General features: G+C 35.5%; 2 long non-coding RNA genes and 1 other non-coding gene across 5 annotated transcripts; 2 read left to right on the top strand and 1 right to left on the bottom strand.

Annotated features, from left to right (window-relative positions):
• The first annotated feature begins 4,131 nt into the window (after positions 1 to 4,131).
• On the top strand, positions 4,132 to 24,583 carry LOC113698305 (uncharacterized). Of its 3 annotated transcripts, XR_011817411.1 has the most exons (4): positions 4,132 to 4,316; positions 4,403 to 4,451; positions 20,925 to 22,503; positions 23,150 to 24,583. It is a non-coding gene; the product is annotated as an uncharacterized lncRNA (long non-coding RNA). The 3 variants fall into 3 exon arrangements; XR_011817412.1 differs by having other exon boundaries at positions 20,933 to 24,583; XR_003450165.2 differs by having other exon boundaries at positions 20,925 to 24,583.
• Positions 8,850 to 11,460, bottom strand: LOC140010149 (uncharacterized). The gene is made up of 2 exons (XR_011817413.1): positions 10,796 to 11,460; positions 8,850 to 9,835 (listed from the first exon to the last, which is right to left on the bottom strand). It is a non-coding gene; the product is annotated as an uncharacterized lncRNA (long non-coding RNA).
• On the top strand, positions 15,355 to 15,461 carry LOC113700261 (small nucleolar RNA R71). Its single transcript, XR_003450604.1, has one exon. It is a non-coding gene; the product is annotated as a small nucleolar RNA R71 (small nucleolar RNA).
• Positions 24,584 to 25,823: the final 1,240 nt, after the last annotated feature.

Here is a 25,823-nt window from a genome sequence, read left to right as displayed (position 1 = left end):
GCCTACAAAATTTCAGGTCAATTGGAGTAGTGTAGAATGAGATAAGTCGAAATTACTATTGCTGTTCTGGTTTTACCCGAAATTGGGATTTGCTTCTGTAATTGGTTGTTTTGGTCTGGATTGCTTCCGAATGAGTTGTTGAGGCCTTCTGATGAAATTTATCCCTGTTTCTTAGCTTTCAGTTGGTTTTGGAATTTCTGGATTTAGACTTGTAGAGCTTGAGTTATGATGTTTCCGCTAGAATGCATTTTGGTGAATCTGTTTTACGTTTTGACGTGGTATCTTGCATTTTTGACCTGTTTCCACTCAAAACTGGGTTGAGTGACCTTCTGTGATGTTGTAGCCCTGTCTTTTAGCTTCTAAATGGTGGGTCTTACACCTTCATCCGATAATTCTAGGGCATTTGGTGCCATTACCGTAAAAAGAGGTCAAAAACTGTTTTTTTCAAGGCCAAAGCTAATTGCATTTCCGAATTTTCTGGTTTTCTCTAATGTTTGTATATGTTTATGGAACCCTATTGGGGTCATATTTGGCATTGATTTATGATTCGTTATCGAATCTCATTGTACTTGTTTACATGTTTTAAGGCTTACTCTTATTCCGGTCATTTCCTAGCTAACTTTTGTACTTGTACTATTTTGAGTCTAGTGAACGGCTTTTGGGAAATGAGGTGAATTTTGTGTGAGATGTTGGGACTGATTCGAGGAAATAATGAAGCCTTAATGGCTGGAAAAGTAAGAATTTTAGGGGAAGTGCTGCCCGATTTTCTAGGCCGTTTGGTTCCTTTAAGTTGGATTTGCCTTTTGGTAGAAATGAAGGGCTTTTGGGTTGTTGAACCTAGGTCTTCATGTTACCTTTTTGTTCCCAAAAATCATGTTTTGCACCCTTGCATTAGTAATTATTTGGCGAGGCATACGACTAGTAGTCGAGCCTCACAGGTGCATTCTGTTTACTCGATTCTGGAAGTGAAACCTTCAATTGGTTTATTTTGATTATTTTAGGGTTTCTTGGCGATTAAGGCCAATCTGAAGTGAAAACTTTTGAAGTTGAGCCGGTGAGTGTTCCACTACCTGCTACCCGTTATGTGAAATATCTGAATATCTGAATACTTGATTTATGACTATTGAAACCAAATACTGTTTTGATAAAATGGAGGCGAGGGTGTACTTTATCACACTCGTTTTCTGGTCTGTTCATATGCCAATTTTGAATGTGTATCTGAATCTGCTATCTGTATCTGTTATCTGTATCTGGATCTGTATCTGTTCTGACGTCGTTTGGAAGCTTGAGTCCAACGATTTTTCTGTGACCTATGAGCTCAAATCCTGTGGCTAAATTATTCGAGTCGGGCCGGCAAGGGCCTGGACGATTAGATAACGAACCATGGTAGTCTGTTTTGGGATCTTTGGGTATTGAGACCCTTGATTCCGGGTATACTCGAGTATTACCATTTCTGTTTTTGTTGAGGTGAGCGGGCCCGGTAAAGGGGTGTTTGGTGGACGGAATTCGGTGTAAAGAAGGGTCTACGGACGCGTTGGTTCTATATACGTTGACGGAGAGTCAACTGGTTTGGATCAAATACTGCGCTGGAAATTTGGCTCCTGAGAGCCACCTGTATCCTTCTGATTGAATCATTGGTTCCTTTGCTTTACATCTAGCATGTGTACTTGATTTGCTAAACGTGAAATGCCATGATTTTATTGCTATCTGTTTGGTACCTCATTGAGCGCAAGCTCACCCCTTTCTGTTCCCTTTTGTTTTCCTTACAGGAAAATAAACCCTTTTGGCCTGGATTTGACAAATGGCTGCCAAATTGAGTTAGTTGAACATATCTTTTGTATAGCTCATGTATTAAAACCCTAAGTGTACTTTTGGGGTGTTTTCTCTTTTGATTTGGCAAACCGTGTATATGTATTAAATTTTGAAAACTTTTGTATGTCATTTTGGATTGTAATTTTGGATTGTAATCGCTAAAGTTCAGATGTGAATGTTTGCGTGCTCTTTCGGTTGGGTTCTGACGGGTCGGTTACTATCATGGCCGACTCCGGATTTCATTTTTCTTATTTTGGGTTATTTTGTCATTTTGACTTGCTTACGCTCGTTAGTAAGTTCCGGAACGTATTAGATAGCTCTAATCTGCACCGTTAGTCCTGGCGAGAGTTGGACAGGCAGTCCGCTAACCCCTTTGGTTCGCCTTAGAGGAAGGTGGGGCTGTCACAAAAACTAATAAAATAAACCACTACAATATCAAGTGAAATATTGGAGATATTAGAGAAAGAAGTAGAGAAATAGAGAGTGATTATCTTATTATTCCAACTAATACAAAAGTCCTCATAAAAGGGTATCAATGTACCTCTATATATAGATATTACAAGATTAAAGATATATCAATTCTATTAAATACTCACTACTACAAGAATATGAAGAAACCTATGAAACGGTTTCTCCACTACATAAATAGATTTATGGATTATAATTTCTGTATATAATGTAACTATAAATCAAGTATTAATCTTTTTGGGAATACAAAGGGACATCCATACTTTAAATTGTTTCGTAACATCGCGATATTATCACTATCATGTCCCCACTATCTTTGTTGGTCACACACGCAAAAAGAAAAATAGTATTGCCGACAATGCGTACGCAAAGAAAAAGAAAGTTTTGATGCGATGTGTTACTGTTGTTAGATAAATTCCTTGACCAAACTATCACAACACTTTATGCCGATAATGTCAATTTGGTTTTTCTTTTGCCGAATGCTTTTAAATTTCAGCTCCAAGAACCTAAAAAGGATTAGTTAATTTGCTATATTGCATTGTTACTATACAACATTTCATTACTTCCCAATTTTATATTCACTAAATTTGCAAAATCATCAGCAAAAAAACAGCCTGCCAATGTGCAATGCACGTTCTCATATGCTAGTATTAATTAAAGACACAGATTATTGTAGACTTGTTGAACCAAATAGTTATAAATTTAGTAACTTGATCAAATTTTAGTCAGTTTACTGTATCATTTTTTGGCGATTAAAACAAGAAATTTTTGCAAATTACCTACATGATCTTTTTAAGGGAATTTACAACCAATCTCCTAATCTATGTCCTAATTCTCCCTTTAACCCATAACTCCGGCCTCCCTCCCCCCCCCCCTTTTTTTTTTGTAATAAACTAATCTTTTCATTTGCTTTTCTTTTGTTACTGAAATATAAATCAGCCAAAAATCTAAATTTTGGAAAATGTAACTATAACATACATTATTTTTTTAGTTAGTGTGAGTTTTTATCGGTGTCTATTTCATTTTACACATTTATTAGCAATTCTGGAACCTTCTTTATTGCTCATTTTTTGTGCTCTCCATATTTAGAGATTTGATTGAATATTGTAGGGCTACCAGTGGCAGAGCCGGCTAGCGAGTTTTCACATATTCCTTTTAATCGTTGGAAATTTTGAAACTTTTCATTGAAAGCCTTTATATCACCCCCTTGAGATTTTGATAAATTGTCTATTGCCCCTGTCTAGAATATTTTTTACCTTACTGTTTAGTTAATTGATTTATAAAATTGAACTTGTTATAAACTGCTTTAGCATTGCATATTGACTTGCTAAACGTTAGTTTATTACATTAAGTACAGTTTCTTTAAAGTTCAATTACAAATACCTCTTAATTAAGCTTTGCATTCCAATTCATTTTTGCTTTGCCAAATAAATATTTAAGTATTTGGTTTAATACACATGCCATTTTTTAGATGTAACATTTAAGCTAATAAAATGGTGTATTTTGAAAGTACTTTTCGTAAACATATAAAACCAAGATTTAGATGCAAGTAGCAATATGTCTGTGTACTTTCAATTTACATGAATATATATTAATGTAGTTTCTAAAATATATATTCATTTCTCTGTTTTCTCATTCTTATTGGATTTTAATGGGAGTGTGTCTAGTGTTTAAAGGTTTAAAATAAATTTCATACTAAGTACCTTGCAATTATGCAGTAATTTCAGTCTGCTTTCTTATGCCGTTCTAATCTATAGGTCCACCAGTTCAATAATTGTGTTACAGACTATTACTACACGGCCAGGACACTCATGACCAATTTCACGTTACTTTAATTTTCATCAGTAAGAAGATAGTGACTCCTTACCTACTACTGCTACTACTACTTTTCGTTGTATTTTGTTTGAAACCATTATTATCTTCCTCGGAAAGTTCTTCTTTTCCTTAATTTTCAGTGAGTAGGTGGACAATATACTGGGAATTTTTTATTATTCACAAGATCACCAGCTACTGCCAGAGGTTTCATTTTCTTTCAAGTGAGTGCAGGCCTGTTTTATTTTTTTTCCCTTAAATTAAAAATTTTTTTTAACGTAGCTTCACCACATAAATGGAATTTCTGCAGATTCAACAAATCATCTGTTGCCAGAGTATTCATTCTCTCCAAATCCAAAGTAAGAGCTGAATTTCTTTTTCTTTTTTTTTAATACATTATTTTTGGTTGAAATATATATGGCTTCCATGTGTTCTTGAGATTTCATACTTGCATCTCATCGCTTCACTTATGCAATTTCCTCCCAAACTCATTGTACGGAAAGAAACCCAAGGAAATTAAGGATGAAATAGGATGAAATTCCTGCTTTTTTATTTGACTCAGGATTAGATAAAATCAATTTTCAGTATGAATACATGTATTGCTAAAATTACTGAATCAATTATGTGAACATGTTTCATGTGATATGATATGATGAGTAACTATGAACTTAATATGTTTCTTTACCTCCACAAGATTTATCTTACAAGTAGGTTGTTGTTATTTCTTGGTGGATGTAGAAAACCAAAAAAAAAAAAAAAAATTGATTTAGATGGTCTACTGGTTCATTATCTCACACGGAAAAAAGAAATAAATTTGTTAGTCTTATTATATAACTTTTTGAATTTGGAGAAGTTGCCAAATTAATAAATTTAAAAAAACCCAAAAAAAAAAAAACAACGGAAGCATTAAAACATTAGCACTTACATACGTTAGCAATTATAAAATAATTTCTCCGAAATCCTTAAATGCGTTTTGTTATACATTCTTAAATAGGGTTTGAAATTATCCGATGAAATCATTAAATGCGCTTAGTTATACATTCTTAAACAATAGCCATGGATCATTTTCTTGTGATTTTTCAATTGTTTATTTTGACTGCTAATCTAATTGATATTTCTCAATTTGTTCATTTTTTGTGCTGCCCATATTCATATTTGATTGAAACTGCCCCCTTCGCATTTTCTAATCTATTGCTAATAGCAATTTGCCCATCTGGAAAGAAAATCACTATTTAGTTAAAAAAAAAGGTTGTGGCAAATTACAAAGCCATCGGGCCCTCAGCTGAATGCATCTCTAATTTGTTAATCATTGGTGCTATCTTCCCTCGATACAGTTTCGAAAGGATCAAGGTAAAGTCTTGCAATATTCCCACCACCCTACCCTCAGCTAAATGCACCTCTAGTTTTTACTCATTTCTGCACTAAAATTTCTGGGATTGATTTACTCAATATGCAACATATACTCATATAGTCAGTCAATAAATTTTCGCAAAAACGCTGCAACATATGATTATGCTTCTGAGATCCATTATGAGAAAAACAAATCTAAACCTCTTGATATAACATAGCTTAATAGGATTGATAGATGATTCAAACTATTCGACACTTGAATTGAGTTCAATTGGGTAACAGTTTATTTGAATTTGGTTCATCAACTAATCAAGTCAAATTTAAACAGCATTTCGTGCTCGATAAATATTTAACCTTGGTTCAAACTTGGCTCGATTAGCATAAAATTAAAATTTATAAGTCAAAAACTCAAACTACTTGAACTTGAATCAATTTTTGCTCAATAAAAACCTCATTTGAGTTTGGTTCCTAATTCCCCCCCCCCAACCCCGCGAAGCCCCTCCCGCTTAAGAAAATAAAATAAAATAAAGGCTCTCCTCTTTTGGGTCATCCCAATTTTCCGGTTGTTTCCTTTCATTGTTCACCAAGCAACAATAAGAAGGTCATTTATGGTTTTTTTCACTTCAATTCCACACTTTAATTTGCTATTTTACTTTTCATTTTTTCCTTTGCTTAAGTACATTTCTATCCTTAATATGACAATTAAAACCACTGTTGTGTCTCATGGATTGACAGGAGTGTAGTTGAGGTAGTCTAGATTAAAAGAATATCTCTCAAAATATTTTCCAATGTTTATGCAGCATAATTTAAATGAATGCACATATTTCCACTATCATATTCACATTTGAGATGCAAATAAAATTACGTATAAGTTGAGAGAGTGTATAAGACCAATCACCAATGTTATAACAAGCATGATTTTGCTTCTGCCTATAATATGACACTAATCATGGTTAATGTGAAAACATTCACGATACAAAAGATGAACAATACACTAATGGGAAATCACTATTTTAAGAAAACGGTAGTAATTTTATGTACGTAGCCGTTAAGTTTCGAGTAGATATTGCTAAAATCTTTCGCTTTTACTTCATGCTAACCTTAAAAGGATTAATTCACTTACTAGATTACATTGTTACTATAAAACATTTCATTACTTCTGACTTTTAGATTCAATAAATTTACAAAATCCCTTAACAAAAACACCCTACTAATGCACAATGCATGTTCCCAAAATCCCTTATATTTAACCTGTAGTATTAGGCTTTTGGCTATTTGTTAGGTGAGAGAGTTGTAATTTAATTTCTAATACAGTTGGACCATGTAATCAACTCTTCCTTCAAAAAGACAAGAAAAAAAAACTAGCACGTGCAGCTCATAGATTTCCGCAAATTTCTGTCAAAAAAAAAAAAGAACCACATACGTACCATGGACCACGGGCAGGAACAGTTAGCGGTTTTGTGTATTTTACACATCGCGTAACTTTATTTACACACGGTGTAATTTTATTTGCATAAAATGTAACTTTAGAACAAATTTTTGTAGATCCCACACACGTTGTTAAAAACGAAATACAAGAAATTATCTGAAATATATAATTTTTTTGGATCAAATCCTGACCGTGCATTGTTCAGGAACGGTCCTTCTGATGACCGTCCTTGCCCCGTCTCCTGCGTACCATGTACTAATGAGTAATGACTTTCTCTTTTATTTTATTTTTATTTTTTTTTGTCAAAAGAGTAATGACTTTCTCCTTGATAGAGTGATTCCTTAGGTTAGACCAAGACAACTAGAACACCAGTTGTCTTGGTCTTGGTAGTCGGTACTTGTTTGCCACAATGGTACTTGCCGCAACGGATCTTCTGTCCCACACCCTGTGCCACTCTCTGTCCCACTTTTTATTATATTGTTATTTCTCATTCATAAACATCATGTTTTAGTTCTTTTTTGCTTCCTTATGATTCAATAACTATTAATTGAGTAATACACAAAATTTAACAAACTCAAAAAATCAAAATACATAAAAAATGAGATTTTTTATGAATTTTCTGCTATATTTTTTAATTTTCTATTATATATTGTTTTTTTGAAGGTGTTGTATTTATTTTTTACTTAATTAATAGTTATTGGATCATAAGGAAGCAAAAAAGAACTAAAACATGATGTTTATGAATGAGAAATAGCAATATAATAAAAAGTGAGACAGAGAGTGGCACAGGGTGTGGGACAGAAGATCCGTTGTGGGTACCTGCTGGGTAAGCGTACTTTTATTTATTGAAGTTTTTCTTATTACTATAATGCTCCTTATCTTTTGTGACAAAAAAAATTAAAAAAGAGTTTAACCTGTAGTATTGGGCTTTTGGCTATTGTTAGATGAGAGAGTTGTAATTTAATTTCTAATACAGTTGGACCCTGTAATTTTGGTAAAAAATTTTTATGGTTAAAGAAGCAGTTTTCAGTAATTGAAGCCATCCACTCTATCGTTGTTAAGCAAGATTTACAAGAACTGATTACTATTTTTAACAAAATTATAGAGGATAATAAAAAAGGCTCCATTACAAACTGAAATGTGAATTTTTTAGTATCAGTTAAATTATGTAAAGTATGAAAACGTTAGGCATTAATTTAACGTTTTCATACTTTACATAATTTAACCATTGAACAATTATCTCAAGCTACAAGCGATTTGAGTCAAGAGATCACAGATTAGAGTCGTCAGAAAGTAAGTGAAAAATCACTATTGATACTCTTTTTTATTTTTAGAAAAAAATTTATCCCAAAACAAATTAAAGATTTCAAGAAATAGAAGCAGGTAGATCATACTAAAACTCACTACTTTCTATAGAAAGGATTTTTACTAAATATTTTAAAACACTTGGACCTCAGAATCAGCTATTTTGACCAAAAAGAAAAAAATGAAAATCTATGTACCAAAATGCCCTTTTTGTTAAGCTAATTTTTTTTTTTCAAAGTTCAAACACTAATTTCCTTTCTACTTTATAGTTTGTATAAAGATTATATTCAAATTTTCAAGTACAATCAATGCATTCAATTGGGAAACAAAGAAATTTCACGCAAAAAGATTAAACATTTCCATCTTATTTTCAATTTTTTAATAAGAAAATAAAATTAAACAAATAATAAGAACAGGAAACTTTTGTGTATTTACCCAAATGCAAAATGGAAAAGCGGTAAACTAATTCAATAGATCACAAATAAAAGATGAACTAGTTTTGTGTGGCATGGTGCCTAGGATAAGCAGTGGATATCGCCATAAGATATATATAGTAGCATTTCTTCATAAAAATTGTTAATCTAATTGAACCAAATGGCTTACACAAATCACTGGAAAGTGATTGCTCTAAATTACAAAGCCTTTTAACATAAGAACTTCAATCACAAGATGCTGAGCATGAGAACTTCAATAACAGGAATTATGCATTAGGAAATCTTCAATAAACAAAATAAAGCGAAGAGCTGCATAAACCCAAGAAAAAGACGCTGGCAATCATCAACAAAGTCATTAGCAAAATAGATGTACTTTACTGACAAGGGGGAAAAAATTAGAGACTAATTGTTGGCAAGATAAACAATCCCAGGAAGCAGCGTCAGTCGGTCTTCTCTGCTGTAAAAGCAAATAGAGAAGAAGGCAGCGTCATGATGGTCATGAAACCGACCATAATTATATCCGAACCGACCATAATAGATGCAAATCCAATCTCCATCACCTAACCCTTGTTGACATTTTCAACCATCGAAGATATGACGTTGATGCCATCCGCTCCGTGCTAGTCTGCATCAAAACTAACAAGTAAAATAAAAAGGCTATCCGCTAAGGTTTTGAGCAGCGGTGTAGGATCAGATCCCAAAGATAGTAAGTCTTTTCTTACGAAGAAAAGTCTTTTTCAAAAATTCTATATAAATTTTATATAAAACCGAGATAGTTATCTTTCAGAAAATTATAACAATAGAGAAAGTTTATTCTTCTAAAGGTGGGAAAAAGGACAAAACTAAATAAAACGGATTGGATTATGAATCCAAATTTTAGTTTGAAACTCATGTAATTAACCTCTTTTGGCTAACCCGAATAAATTGGATAGATCCATAGAAGTCCCATTGTCAAGAAAAGATAAAAGGCCTAAATTGATGGAATAGATTATCAAAAATCTCTCAAAAAGATGCATTCAGTAGATGTCACAAATATTTGCACGAGCTAGCCGAGATGATAGTGTTGGTGCAATGTCTTCTTGCTAACCCGGTTTCGATCCTCTTCTGGTACATCCGCCAATCACACAGGATTTGCCTAGTGCGTTTTATTCTTCCGTGTGTTTGGCAGACTATTGCATGGAGTGGAATTTATCCAACATGCATCCCCGAATAGTGGCTGTGGTTCCTTGTCAATAAAAAAAAAAAAACCTCTGTATTGTTAATGGAACGCAGAATTCAGAGCTATAGCAACTGGTAACTGACAGGTGCCAAACCTGTGCAATAATAATTACTAAAAAGTCCTAATTACCACCACAATTAATTATAGAACAAATCCAAGTACTGGAACAGGGACCCTAGGTGTGCAATGGGTTACTTGATTCATCCTGTTCTCGAAGAGTTTGCTTGATCCGATATACCAGATTAATCTATAAGAATATTACTTTTGTGTACAATGGCAAGTAGGGTCGATTCCACAGGGAGTGGGTAGGAAATTATTTCTTTCCAAATTAGTAGAAAGAAATTGGGGGATTTTCAATAGGAGGCAAACAAATAAAATAAAAATAAGAATAAAAATAAAACGAACTAAATTCAAAACCAACTCACAAAGCACAATTCACTAAAAATAGCAATTAATAAAATTCTATCCAAAGGATCAACTGCTCAGGCACGGTCCAATCAAATGATCATCGATGCAAAGATATTTCATCCAATCGTCACTAGATTGGTTATAGTTATCAATAAGCTCTGACAACCAGTTCTTCCTTACTTTGTCGACAGTCAAGGTACGACCATTGACTGCTTCTCTAACCAGATAACAACCCTAGGTACGACCGTAGGAATTTAATTATCCAATTGCATTAAAGCTAGAAGAACCCAACCCTAACCAATAAACACGCTAAGAGGGTTTATTTAAGCTAGATCTTACATTTTCCCAACATAAAGCCAATTATGGTGGTCGCCACTAGGTATCAACTAAACGAACAATTACGGATTCAATTTAGTTAATGTGACAGTAGGCTATTAAATTAAATCAAATACCCGGCCGTTGATATTCAATTAATAAAATACCCGTGAACAATTAATTCAGGAAACGCACGAATAGCAATAAAGTGAAAGAAATAATGAAGATTTGATTAGATCTCACAGATATTATGGACCGCACCCTCGCGTCAACCTTTGGGTAGAGGAGAAAATTAGCCGCTCCTCATCGTGTCAATCCCGCGTGATTTAATTGAATTCATTCAATTATTTGCCGAAGAATTGGGGAAGGGGAAGTAATTGCAATAACAACAGAGAAGGCCCTGCCTTCGTCTTTGCTTCAGAGTCGCAATTACAAAGCAAAAAGCTACGAAGGAACTGTCCAGCGGAAAAGCTGAAAGTCAAAAGAGAAAGAGACGTCTAGCGCCTGGGGAAAGAAAAAACTAAAGCTACTGTTTTGATTCGATGTAAATCTCGCTATCTAATTTGCTGCCGAAGAAGAAACAAAAGAGAAGGAAGGCGTCTGACAAAGAGTAGCAAAAGAAAACTAAAGCTGAGGTCTTCCCCCGATGAATGATACGTGAATCTGGCCCTGCTTTTCTATTTGTAGCGCCGCCAGGAGCTATCAAACGTCTGACCCAATTCATCTAACAAAAGCTATCCCCTTTGGAGTTTTGATCCCATGCGCTTGGTTCACATGGACCACCTTTTGCTTCCTGATATTTCACGCGGGTCCGTCCTTTTTATGTACATCCTTCGTTCTCTAGCGTGGTCACGCCATGAAATAGAGAGTCTTCTGGAATTTCGCCTCGTGAAAGCCCTTTTTACCCAATCACCTATAATTCATAGAAATATGAAATATGAGTTAACCCTCAATACTTAGCACAGTAAATACCTAAAATTAGGACAAAATAACGGTGCAAAATGTGCCAAATAACCGCTCTATCAAATCCCCCACACCTAGACAATGCTTGTCCTCAAGCATTTCGAAACTCAAAAGTACAACCAAGAGAGCAGAGGTCATGTAGTAGTCTATACTAACACAAGCATCTTGTACTCCTGGCAATGTCACCAAGAGTAGAACATACTGGATAGGTAGGAGTCCAAAAAGAATATGAACAGTAATACTCGTTATCTCCAAGAAAGTGTATGAATACTAGAAATGCTCAAATCAACATCATGGAATGGCATTACCATAAGCTTGCACATTTATCAAATCTCCACCACTCGAAAGTGAACTAAACACACAAATCAAAGGGACTTTAATAGGGTTGTAATGAGATTTAGGTAAAAGGCGGGATAAGAAGGTAAAAATAGGGTGTAATGTGTCAAGAGAATGTCCAATATCCACTACATAACCACAATGCTTTATCGGGGCAATTTCTCAAGTAGGGCGTTTCCATTTGCTGTTTTCATTGTACAAGTGCCGAAACTCGTTCCTCTTATTTATTTATTTTTTTTTATTTTTTTTTTGAGAGGACGTCTAGCAAGGTGTGGGGCACGCCCTGGAAGACAGAGTCTTCTGCTCACCAGCTTTTTGCCGATTTCTCCCCCCTTTTTTTTTCCTTCTTTTTTTTTTTTGCTTTTCTTTCGATCTCAGATGTACAGAAACAGCACCATACAACATCTTTTTGACAATACTTGCCACCACAGATTTGTTTACCTTGCACAAGTAATGAATTTCAGACATCGCTTAATGACACAAGGTTGGATGAAAGAGTCTAAAAAGGTCATGGATTATCCAATACGGCTAACAAACAAAGAGAGGGATAAAAGTTCAAATTGGTTCACTATTGAGAGATAAGATGAGGGCTTGGTTTTTTACATAGTTAAAGAGGGTTAAATCCTAAATGCCCTTATCATTTCAAATGCATCCAATTCAACAAAAATGTGGTCTCGACATGTATAAACTAGCAAGTTCTAGAATGCCAATACCATGTGTGATACCCACTCAATCAAACAAAAATAGAGCAAACAAGGATAATGTGCTCATATAAGGCTCAAAAGCTCCCAAAAATTTCAAAAATGGGTCAAATCCAGCGTATTCAACACTCAACAACACTGCCAAGGAAAAATGAAATGCATAGATAGTATATTTACCCACATACCCACGCACCTTGATTGTGTCATTCATCACAGCAACATGCTCCAGCATTAACAAGCATAGAAATAAACCAAAAAGCCGACTAACTACAATGTTTTCATTTTTTTTCATTTTTTCCTTTTTTCATTTTTTTTTGAGTAACAAAGCAAAAAGAAATAATAGAAGCCACTCCCCCACACCTAAAACCTACATTGTCCTCAATGTAAAAAAGACAAATGAAGTATTAGGAGAAAAGAAAAGAAACTTGCCTGACCACCGGGGAGGGAAAGTGAGACACTAAGGCGGAGGAGGTGAGACGGCTGCGTGCACAATGTGGTGTGGTGGCGGCGGACGCAAGGTAGAGTGGCGGCGATGGACGCAACACCAACAAGAAGGAGAAGACTGAAGCTAAAACAAAGTGAAAAAGGATTAGACAAGACAGGATAAATAAATAAATAAAAAAGTAGAAAAGTGGGGTTAGGAAATTTTTTTTTTCTTTTTGACTTTCGTTTTCTGAAGGGTTGGAAGGCGTGGGCACGCCTTAGAAGTTATAGTTTTCTGACCGTCAATTCCAAAACTCCATTTCTTAGGTGTGACGACCTAGCATGGGCATGTCTAACTGCCAACTTCCTGTCACAAAATAACAACCCACTAAATGACACTAACACTTAATAAAAACTTCAAAAATATAAGAAAACTAAAACAAAAGAAGCCTTGGGTTGGCTTCCAAGCAGTGCCTTTCTTTAATGTCTTTGGCTAGAAAGAGCACCACTCTTTAGTCTGGATGTAATTGAATTTTCCTTGTAATTGGTGGCCGTCCTCCGGGATCCACATGGCCATTGAGTGCAATATTTTTTCTAAATTTTCTCTTCATTTTTACCTCATGAATTGCTTTCCTCCTATAGGACTTGTTCGCAGCAATCTTGAATTTACCCCTATAAGCAAACTTAGAAAATTCTTGCACAGAGGGATTAGTGGTATACATAGCAAACACAGAATGAGAGTTAACAGGATGTTTCATTGTATCAAAAATATTAAAGTGGACTATTTCTCCATCAAATTCCATCGTGAGGGTGCCATTACTAACATCAATTTTAATCTGGGCAGTACTCAAAAATAGTCTTCCTAATATAATGGGTGATGGATTTGGGGCACTTCTATCATCCATGTAAAGCACATAAAAATCAGCAGGAAACATTAATCCATCTACTTGTACTAAAACATCCTCAACTATCCCATCCGGATAAGTACATGTACGATCAGCCAATTGAATTATTATCCCCGTTTCTTTTAAAGGTTCTAAATTTAGGGAATCATAGGTTGACTTAGGCATCACATTAATTGAAACCCCTAAATCTATCATGGCATTTTTTATACTAGAATGGCCAATCTTACAGGGAATAGTAAACATACATGGATCCCCGCATTTGGGTGGGAGTTTCCTTTGAAGTACAGCTGATATATTCTCTCCTACCATCACTCTCTCATCACCCCTCAGCTTTCTTTTGTTAACGCACAAGTCTTTCAAGAATTTTGCGTACTTGGGTACCTGCTTGATCGCGTCCAATAGGGGGATGTTTACTTGAACTTTGCGGAACATATCCAGGATTTCTTTTTCCTTTTCTGCCCTTTTTGTCTTTTCCAACCTGCAAGGAAAAGGTGCTATATTAGATTTAATAGGGATCGAAGGAATAGATGTTACCTTAGGCTCTTCGCAAATGCGCCATTCCTCTTCAATCTCCTTTTCTATCGCCTCCTCACTTTTGCTTTTCGAATTTACCAACTTAGGTCCCTCCACCTCTTTGCCACTCCTTAATGTCATGGCACTTACATTTCTGGGATTTGGCTCGGATTGAGATGGCAATTTTCCATAAACATGGGACTCTAGGCGATTAATGGCAGTTGCCATTTGACTCATTCGAATCTCCATGTCCTTCATGCCTGCTTTGGTGTCCTGTTGGAACTGAGTAGTGCTCACGACCAAGGACCTGGTCTCTTGCTGGAGTTGAGCAGTGCTCGCGACTAAGGTTCTAGTCTCTTGCTGGAGTTGAGTGGTGGTCATGGACAAACTCTTGACAATTTCCTCCAAAGAACTTCTTGAGCTGGAGAACAAGGGTTGAGACTTTTGTTGCCACGGTTGTTGGAATCCTGGTGGACGATCAGAAAATGAATTCTGTGGCTTATTACCATAACTGAAATTGGGGTGGTCTCACCAACCCGGATTGTATGTGTTGGAGTATGGATCGTACTGCCTACGAGACGCGGGCACGCCTCCAGCCATGTTCACTTGTTCAGCCCCATCCTCTTGCAACATAGGGCATGAGTCAGTAGGGTGACCCATATTTGTGCAGATTCCACAGGCCTTTGCTTGATGCATGTTTCCCACGGCTAATTGTCATACAAAAGATGTCAGCTCCGATATCTACTGCTAGATGGACGACGTCTCTACCTCGTTGACCCTACGGGTAGGGTTACTCTCACGGAAGCCAAACTGTTGAGAATTTTCTGCCATCGACTCAATGAGTAGCCATGCTTCCCTTGGTGTTTTGTTCGCTAATGCTCTCCCACTTGCTGCATCAATGATACTCCTGTCGGACGTCTGTAGTCCCTCATAGAAGTATTGGATCAATAGTTGTTCACTAATTTGATGCTGTGAGCATCTAGTGCACAATTTATTGAATCTTTCCCAATAATCATATAGGGACTCCCCGGGATACTGTTTAATGCTACATATTTCTTTTCTTAGACTTGCAGCCCGGGATGCAGGGAAGAATTTTTTCAAAAACTTCTTTTTCAGCTGTGCCCAGGTGGTAATACTACATGCTGGTAGGTAGTACAGCCAATCTTTAGCTGCATCCTTGAGAGAGAACGGAAAGGCTCTCAGTCTAATTTGCTCTTCAGTGACCCCAGGAGGTTTCATACTAGAGCATACCACCTCGAACTCCTTAACGTGCTTGTGGGGTTCTTCGCCAGAGAGGCCATGGAAAGAAGGTAGGAGGTGAATCAACCCCGACTTCAGTTCAAAAGCAGTATTCTCAGCCAAAGTGAGGAATGTGATGCATAAGGGCTGGTGAGTCAGCTCCGGGGCAGCCAGCTCCCTTAATGTTTGGTGTTAGCCATGCTTACTTCGCCTTCTACCGATTCGTTTGCAATAAATAAGTGCCCCTCTTTTTGCCTCTTGGTCTCTTGCCTCCGTCTACGCGCTGCCTTCTCAATCTCAAGATCGTATACCAATTCACCTGTGCGAGAAGAACGTGGCATAAACTAGCAAAAATACCAAGAAGAGTAGAATAAAATAAAAATAAAATAAAAACTGAATTTGAAAAGAAACAAATAATCCAAACGCCAACTCCCCGGCAACGGCGCCAAAAATTGACAGGTACTGAACCTGTGCAATAATAATTACTAAAAAGTCCTAATTACCACAACAATTAATTATAGAACAAATCCAAATACTGGAGCAGGGACCCTAGGTGTGCAATGGGTTACTTGATTCACCCTATTCCCGAAAAGTTTGCTTGATCCGATATACCAGATTAGTCTATAAGAATATTACTTTTGTGTACAATGGCAAGTAGGGTCGATTCCACAGGGAGCGGGTAGAAAATTATTTCTTTCCAAATTAGTAGAATGAAATTGGGGGATTTTCAATAGGAGGCAAACAAATAAAATAAAAATAAGAATAAAAATAAAACGAACTAAATTCAAAACCAACTCACAAAGCACAATTCACTAAAAATAGCAATTAATAAAATTCTACCCAAAGGATCAACTGCTCAGGTATGGTCCAATCAAATGATCATCGATGCAAAGATATTTCATCCAATCGTCACTAGGTTGGTTATAGTTATCAATAAGCTCTGACAACCAGTTCTTCCTTACTTTGTCGACAGTCAAGGTACGACCATTGACTGCTTCCCTAACCAGATAACAACCCTAGGTACGACCGTAGGAATTTAATTACCCAATTGCATTAAAGCTAGAAGAACCCAACCCTAACCAATAAACACGCTAAGAGGGTTTATTTAAGCTAGATCTTACGTTTCCCCAACATAAAGCCAATTATGGTGGTCGCCACTAGGTATCAACTAAACGAACAATTACGGATTCAATTTAATTAATGTGACAGTAGGCTATTAAATTAAATCAAATACCCGGCCGTTGATATTCAATTAATAAAATACCCGTAAACAATTAATTCAGGAAACGCACGAATAGCAATAAAGTGGAAGAAATAATGAAGATTTGATTAGATCTCACAGATATTATGGACCGCGCCCTCGCGTCAACCTTTGGGTAGAGGAGAAAATTAGCCGCTCCTCATCGTGTCAATCCCGCGTGATTTAATTGAATTCATTCAATTATTTGCCGAAGAATTGGGGAAGGGGAAGTAATTGCAATAACAACAGAGAAGGCCCTGCCTTCGTTTTTGCTTCAGAGTCGCAATTACAAAGCAAAAAGCTACGAAGGAACTGTCCAGCGGAAAAGTTGAAAGTGAAAAGAGAAAGAGACGTCTAGCGCCTGGGGAAAGAAAAACTAAAGCTACTGTTTTGATTCGATGTAAATCTCGCTATCTAATTTGCTGCCGAAGAAGAAACAAAAGCGAAAGAAGGCGTCTAACAAAGAGTAGCAAAAGAAAACTAAAGCTGAGGTCTTCCCCCGATGAATGATACGTGAATCTGGCTCTGCTTTTCTATTTGTAGCGCCGCCAGGAGCTATCAAACGTCTGACCCAATTCATCTAATAAAAGCTATCCCCTTTGGAGTTTTGATCCCATGCGCTTGGTCCACATGGACCACCTTTTGCTTCCTGATATTTCACGCGGGTCCGTCCTTTTTATGTACATCCTTCGTTCTCTGGCGTGGTCACGCCATGAAATAGAGAGTCTTCTGGAATTTTGCCTCGTGAAAGCCCTTTTTACCCCAATCACCTATAATTCATAGAAATATGAAATATGAGTTAACCCTCAATACTTAGCACAGTAAATACCTAAAATTAGGACAAAATAACGGTGCAAAATGTGCCAAATAACCGCTCTATCAGTAACAATAAAAAGAGAAGGGAAAAATGCTCCTTAGCCGACAAATTAGTTTTACAGAAATAGGTAGATTGGACTAAAACTCATTAGCTTTTATTAAAAAGATTTTTAATTAAAAAATTAAAACACTTTGACTTCAAAATCAACTCTGTCTGGCCCCCCAGAAAAATTCAAACTTCGTCCATCGTCGTTATCAAATGCAAATGCAAAAGAATTTTTTGGATAAAAAGGCTAAGTTAATCCAATCAATTGATAACGACAACTTACATTATCAAATGCAAATGCAACTTCCTTCAGATAACCATTGTCGTTATTTTCAACTATCAAGTAATTAGCTGGAGTGCTAGACACTAATTTTCTTTCGGCGTCATTTTGAAGATGACGTTGAAGCTATCTGCTCTGTGCTTGTTAAGCAAGAACCAGTTACAAGTCCTTCGTCGAATTAATGGGAAAATAGAAAGGCTATGTTAATTCAAGCCAGAAAAAAAAGAAAAAAAAACCTAAATTAATTCAATTGATTACCAAAATTTTCTCCAAAAGATGCATTCTATAATTGTCATGAAATTTGCTAGGTGACTTTTGGAAAAGTTTATATCTCTTCCCTCTTTTTCTAAAGAAATATTTGAATATGTCAGTATAGTTAAAAGTACGACATTTGACTTGATTATTACTGCTTGTGGAAATACCCCACCTTCCTCTTCCCTCCCTCCCAAACACCATAGGCAAAAATTATGCGACAAGTAGGCATAACCTCGTTGTCTTTCAGCATAGAAACAATCCCATTAACTTTTAGAAATTTAAAATAATCGATCTACCACTGTACACGTAAATATGAAATTGATCTACATGTTAAAGTGTTTTAACACAAAAAAAATACAAGGGCAGAATATGAGATTCAATTAATAGTGGAACTTGAATTTCTTCTTCAACTAAAAGATGACTCATGCGAACCATGCAAGTCAAATTACACATTTAGTTTGAACACCGGAAACAATGATCAGCTGCTTGTTGATTAATCACAAAATTGATTTATACATGTATCTAAAGAATTGGTTTTAGAATTAAATATGCCTTGTAATACAAGTAACATATATTGTATTATACTATGAGGCTTAGTTTTCTTAATTTTCGCTGACTCATTCTTTTGTTCTGTGAAAGGTTTTTTGTTTAATTTTCATCATCAATAATTATTTGCGGACTGCAAATGGTAATTTTTGTGTAGATTGAAGTTAATTTTTCGCTTGTATTACAAAGCATACATGGTTAGAAATTAAAAGATATTTAGAAACATATATAAACCTTAGAGTTCTTGATTAATCAATTGTTAATAATGGTTATAATAGCTTAGAGGAAAAATACACTTTACCCTACCCCGATGGTTAGCGATTTTTCACATAACACCTTTGTGATTTTAAAAAGGGTTAAATACCAAAAACCCCCCTGTGGTTTGCCTAATGTTCACTTTACCTCCCTATGGTTTGGAAACCTACAATTTGACTCCCTGTCGTTTCAACTAAAGTGTATTTAACGGAATTTCTGTTAGATTTTCACTTTAGGTGAAACGACAGGGAGTTAAATTGTATATTTTCAAACCATAGGGAGGTAAAGTGTACATTTGACAAACCACAGGGGGGGTTTTTGGTACTTAACCCAAAACCCTTATAGAGGGGCAATTTTGACATTTTCCTTTCAGACGTTAGTTTAGATGTTTTCTGTTAGACTTTTACTTTAGTTGAAACGACAGGGAGTCAAATTGTAGGTTTCCAAACCATAGGGAGGTAAAGTGAACATTAGGCAAACCACAGGGGGGTTTTTGGTATTTAACCCTTTTAAAAACTATATATAACCCTATCATAAATTGGACTAAAATATCAAAGTGACAGAAATAATCTTCTGTAATGAAACCCATAGAAATATCGAGATTATCCTTGTCTAAAAATTAAAATGATTAAAATAATCAAAATATATAAACATAATTTGCATGACACTTTTAACCTCTTATGCTTTTGTGTTTTACCACATAACTAATATGGTGCTTTATCATATAACCCCGTTATGATTTTCAAAATATATACAATTTCCACCTTTATATGAGGGTGCTTTTGACATTTTAATTGACTCTATTATAGGATGCAAATTTTGTCACTTTGACACTTTAATGCAAATCATGATAGGGTTATATATAATTTTTGAAACTGTAGAAGATTTATACAAAAATATGCTAAACCACTGGAGGGTAAAGTATATTTTACCCTATCTTAGAAGAAATGAAGGAAAAAGTAATACAGAAAAAATAAATAAAAGAGAAAATGTGAGGGATAGATTATATATATATATATATATATATATAATACAAATTGTAGATAAAATGCCAATAAAAGTTGATAGTGGGCAAAATGCATATAGGATCATAGTTCATGGAGGTAAACTGCACACTGACGCTTTGTTATTGTTAGTAATGATAGTCAAACTTAATTTTGACTAATGTATGGGCAAAGTGCTTAAAAATAACATTAATAGGCAAATTGAAAATCCCTGCAAGAGTTAAAGGGGTTTAATGCTATCATCCATATGTTATTTTTGAAGAATGGTGGGCACATGTGGTTCAATTTACTGTTATTTTTGTATAAAACTTGATAGTTAGTAAGATTTGTTAATGATATAGTAAATAGTGGTAAGATTTGTTAATGAAGTCATAAATTTTTCTTGGAAATGTAGTAAGTTTTACATAAAAAATGATAAGTTTTGAAGAAAAAAGTGACAACTTTTGCTCAAAATCTAGTAATTTGTTATTTACAGAGTAAGTTACATAAACTATGGAACTTCTTTTATACAAAAATTTACTATTGGTTGTACTAAATTTACTACCATAATTTTATCTCTTGTGAAACTTGTAATAGCAAGTTAAAACCTATACATGGCATCATATCAGCTATTTCGTGGTAACTCTTTGCCACTTTAGACTTTTCCTTGAAGTAGCTCGATATATCCAAAAAAAAAAAAAACTGAACACTTTAGGAAATGTTTTCTCTTTTTTGCCCAATTCAAGGTTCGAATCCTAGATTTGGCAAATTGGCAATTGAAGGTTGGAGGGTTAGAGAGAAGTACAAAATTTTCATTCTTCCACTTTGGAATATCTTCTTGAAGTCTAACGAAAGTTAATTTTTCTTGAAGCACTGCAGGTGATCACCAAACTGTTGCCATTTATGAAGTCTGCAAATGTACTCTTCTTTCCAAAGAATGGCTTAAAGGATTGGTTCTATGAAGAAACCTGGGTTCACATCGTCCAGGTTACTGTTACCTCAGTCATTTATAAAATATCTTTTACAGTTATCCCATATGAAGGTGAGAAAATTGGCTGTCCTTGTGCTATATATTCTAATTGAACCTGCATGTGCTTCTCATAGATTTCCTCAAATTCCTGTCAAAGTTATCGAAAAAAAAAATTAGCACCACATCGAAAATTATTTGGACTGGTTTAAATTATTGAATGTTTATAATCATAATCCTTCATAAGAGTGTTAGACCTACCAAAAGCAAAATATGGATGTTAATTCAAAGCTAATTTTCACTGCAAATCTTCAGCACAATTTAGATTTGGAAGCATATTTAACATAAGAAAAAATGAATTTATATAGTAATTAGAAATGCTTGTTGATTTTAAACTCTACTATTACTATAATTCTTGTGCTATCAGAGTTTGACCCCCTACGCGTAGGGTTCTGACTCTGCCACTGAGAACCAGGGTAATATACTATGAGAGTTTGAGATGTAGTACTATTTGCTTCAGAATTCAAGACTTGACTGCTAGGATAATTCGTGATCTATACTTCATGTGTAATCATTCTTGTTATCCTTATCTGGACATTGTCAAAAGGACACGGGTCCTGAATGGTTTCCTCACAAGACCCAAATGTGATGCGAGAAATACTTCACGTCAGGAAGCCTTCAACAGGCCCCAAAAACGATGCCGTTCCAAAAAAAATGTTTAGCCAAAACGGGAACATGACGGACCAAACGGAAGAGTTTCAATTTTGAAAATCAAGTTGAAAATTTGAATCAGCCGCACAAAACAAAACTAAGGGAAGAGAGGAGGCATCCTGCTAAAAGTAGCAATTGACAGAAAAGTGGGTGGAGAGAGCTGGGGTATGGTGTTGAGTGAATAAGGAAGAAAATAAACAGAAAAGTGGAGAGCCGCACAAAACAAAACTAAGGGAAGAGTTGATAGAAAAGTGGGTGGAGAGAGCTGGGGTATGGTGTTGAGTGAATAAGGAAGAAAATAAACAGAAAAGTGGAGAGCCGCACAAAACAAAACTAAGGGAAGAGAGGAGGCATCCTGTTGAAGGCAGTAAATTGACAGAAAAGTGGGTGGAGCGAGCCGGGGTATGGTGTTGAGTGAATAAGGAAGACAGCAAATAGAAAAGTAGAGAGTCGCACAAAACAAAGCTGAGGGAAGAGAGGAGGCATCTTGCTGAAGGTAGCAATTGACAGAAAAGTGGGTGGAGAGAGTTGGGGTATGATGTTGAGTGAATAAGGAAGAAAGCAAACAGTGCAGTGAGAGTGTCGTATGCATTTTGAAACTGGTATGAGAGTGTTGTATCCTTTTTGAATGTGTGCAAGGCAGGCGGCAAGGTAGAAGCAAACAGAGGAAATTCATCATCTCATGAAGCCAAATTTTGTCGTGCAACTTAATAGTAGAAGCAACTGCGCTCTCCGAATTCGGTGAAACATAAAGCATATGGTTAAGACCAAGGTAATGTGACTGAATATAGTGTGTTAAATGAGTAATATGTAGTTGGTCCATGCTCATCATACAATCTTAGTTTGCCCCTCTCCTGACCATGCAATGTGTATAAAATGGAGGCGTAGGGTTGATTAAGGTGAAGTAGAGGAAAAGACATATATGTGAATAATAAAAGGATGTACCTGGTGTTGTAAGTTAATTACATGATGTAAGAAATATATTACAATGAGTAGAAAATACTTGTTTGGTCTTCAAAATGTAGAAATAGTAGAAAATGCGCAGTTGGCTTAGGTGGTTGTCATTAATGAATGACATAAGGTCCAGTGAACTAAAGAATTTAGAACCTAAATATAATCAGCAGAGTGGATGTATATATAGTTAAAATAGACTTACATCGTGTGACCAATACATTACAATCCGTATAACTTAGTGTACATGGAGTTCTATTAGTACATAGATAATGCCGTTGTCTTAGAGTAAAAGTAAAGTGATGTGATTCATTAATCGTATTGATAAGCATAATAATAGGATTTGGTATATGAGTAATATGTGATTCATGACACATTCTGAATGGTAATATACATTCATCTTGTCGTTTATATATATACAATTCATGAAATGTTGCAAATTATGGTGTTTGATGCATAATTGATAGAAGCAGAAGTAATGGATTGCAGCAAATTGACAGAAGATAAGATCCCTGAGTTAGGAATGGAGTTCAACAGTGAAGAGGATGCGTACAAGTTTTACAACAAATATGCCTTTAAAATGAGTTTTAGTGTACGCAAAAACTATTTGAATAAAGACAAAGATGGCGTGATCACGTCTAGGAGATATACTTGCTGCAAGAAAGGTGTGAAGCGCAAATACGAAGGTGATGAGATGCCAAAAAGAACACGAGCGCCGACGAAAACGGGGTGTGGAGCTAAAATGATTATTGTGTTACTTAGAGGGACAATGAAGTACCGTGTACATGACCTTGTCTTAGAACATAACCATGAGTTGCACATTGCTCAATGTTCGTACGTGATACCATCACAAAGAAAAGTGAGTGAGGTTCAAGGATTCCAACCAGAAATAAGCAAGGATACTGGATTTTCATTGAAACAGAGCCATGAGCTTATGGGAAAGGAGACAGATTTTGGATGAGTAATGTGGGATATACACGGGATAGTAAATATTTATGCTACAACAATGTTATCGTTATACAGTTAACTAATCCATAAGTACCATTCACTATAAAATAACATTATTGTCGTATCAATAATACAGGTTTCAGAATCGGAGCCGACATCGGTTTCATTTTATGAACACATGTTTATGGGATGCCGTTCATCAACTGACTCAGTTTCGGTTAGTATAAAATGGGCATGACTTTAACTTTTATTTGGATGTTTCTTACAGCACAATTACTTATGATGATGTTACATTGTGTGATGATTTTGTTACAGCTGACATCCTTCCCGATATACCCTTTTTGTCTGTTTTATACAATTATTTGGTCCATACAAAACTCATAGAAGCATTCAATGACCCAGTCAGTGAATGACCCTCCAAACGTTGTTGCTCCCGAAATCAAGGAAAGTTTAGCGGTATATATACATTTAGTAGATAAAATTTGATTCTTTTTTCGTATCGTAGAGGTATTTTTTCTTTAATTGTAATGGTGGACACCCGAACGCTGTCGAAGCATGCATATTTTGTAGTTAACATATAATGCTTTAATGACATATTATTTTGTATTATCTGAAGGTCCATAGATTGGCTAATCAGGAGCATCATGGAAGTATCCCTATAGAATGGATGCACCCCAAATTTTCTTTATTTTCTAAGCATGACTCCGTCAGAGATATCTTAATGGTCTGAAATATCATTTTTGTTGTAACGTCTAGTCCAATTTAGCTTTGTAACTGAGCAATATAGGCATTGCTAATGAGTTGTTGACAGTTGAATAGTTATATTATACAATGTATGCGGAGCGTGTGGCAATTTTAGAACACTGTAATAATCCTGCATATCATGTATTTTCACCATCACCCCAGGTGACAAGCTTTTATCATTATTCCGCATATTTATGGTGTTTTGTTAATTGGATACTTCGACAGCGTATATCATCAACCGTATGTTTCATTAACTGTATTGGCTGATTTGTCATCGTTACGCATTATAGGAAAGAAATAACACCCAAGGATTGCGACTAACTGTTGACATCAACTCCTCTCAATTGCAGGTTGATGAATGATGTGTATCTATAATTTTTATGAATACAAAATAATTGATTGTTCCAAACAATTGAGTGCTTGTACATGCACCTTGTTATGTTCGTCTATGTTAAAACGTAGACATGTGGTTTACAATTGTATTAACGATGAATATTACAGATAGTATTACAGGCACTTCAATGGGTATTACTCCTTTAGTATGGAAATGAAGTTATAATTGGCGTCTCGGATTGGTTCCACATGACCACATGCCAAGTAACCGTTTCGCAAAAGAACATGACACTTCGTTGGAACAACTAATTTGAAAGTGGGGTAACTAATATTTAAAATACAACAAATAATCATAACGAGATGTACAGATTGAGTTACAACGAGTTAGGTGTATGTTACAATTCATTACAACTAATGAATTAGCAATCGGCAGCTTTTTTGTCTTCTCTAGTTAAAACTAGTGATATTACAACTAGTAATTTTACAACTAATGATATTCCACGATGTTACAACGAATGATACTATAATTAGTTAATGTCCGATGAACCTTTCCTCTTCTCTTGTTTATGCAATTGCTCTTAGCACAAATAATAATTCCCTTCCCCCCCTGACACATTAAATTTCTTAGACATTTTATTAAATGCTCTAGTAATTTGCAGTTAGGGTTGTCTCAAACACTTAATTAATTTTCATTGTTATAACTAAGAACGAACAAAGCTGTAAGTAAGAACGCACGAATTGTAACTAGATATGCCCTTTGGTGTTGACCATCATAGTGAGTTGTTGTTGTTCCACTATGAAATATGAAGTTCGTGTATTAAAGTAACCGTACAATCTCATTAAGCTTAATAAACATAATATTTGGAAGTAGCAAGGTGATTATGTTACAAGGCTCCGATGTTACAATCTCCTATGCAGCTACATTTTTATCATACAGGCTTACTGTCACATGTGCTGGTAGAATGTACTCGGCTGATCGTAGAACGGTGCTCTTATTTGTTGCACGTGTAGACTTACTTTATCTCAATGTCAAGGTCTCCTAAAAAGCGAAGAACATGCATTTCATATGATTTCATATCTATCGTTGTGTAACAAATTGTAAATCAATTTGTAATA

This window comes from Coffea arabica, chromosome 7c (assembly GCF_036785885.1).
Source record: "Coffea arabica cultivar ET-39 chromosome 7c, Coffea Arabica ET-39 HiFi, whole genome shotgun sequence".
Lineage (NCBI taxonomy): Eukaryota > Viridiplantae > Streptophyta > Magnoliopsida > Gentianales > Rubiaceae > Coffea > Coffea arabica.
The sequence above is the reverse complement of the archived record's forward strand: the minus strand, read 5'-3'. Positions and strand labels throughout refer to the sequence as shown.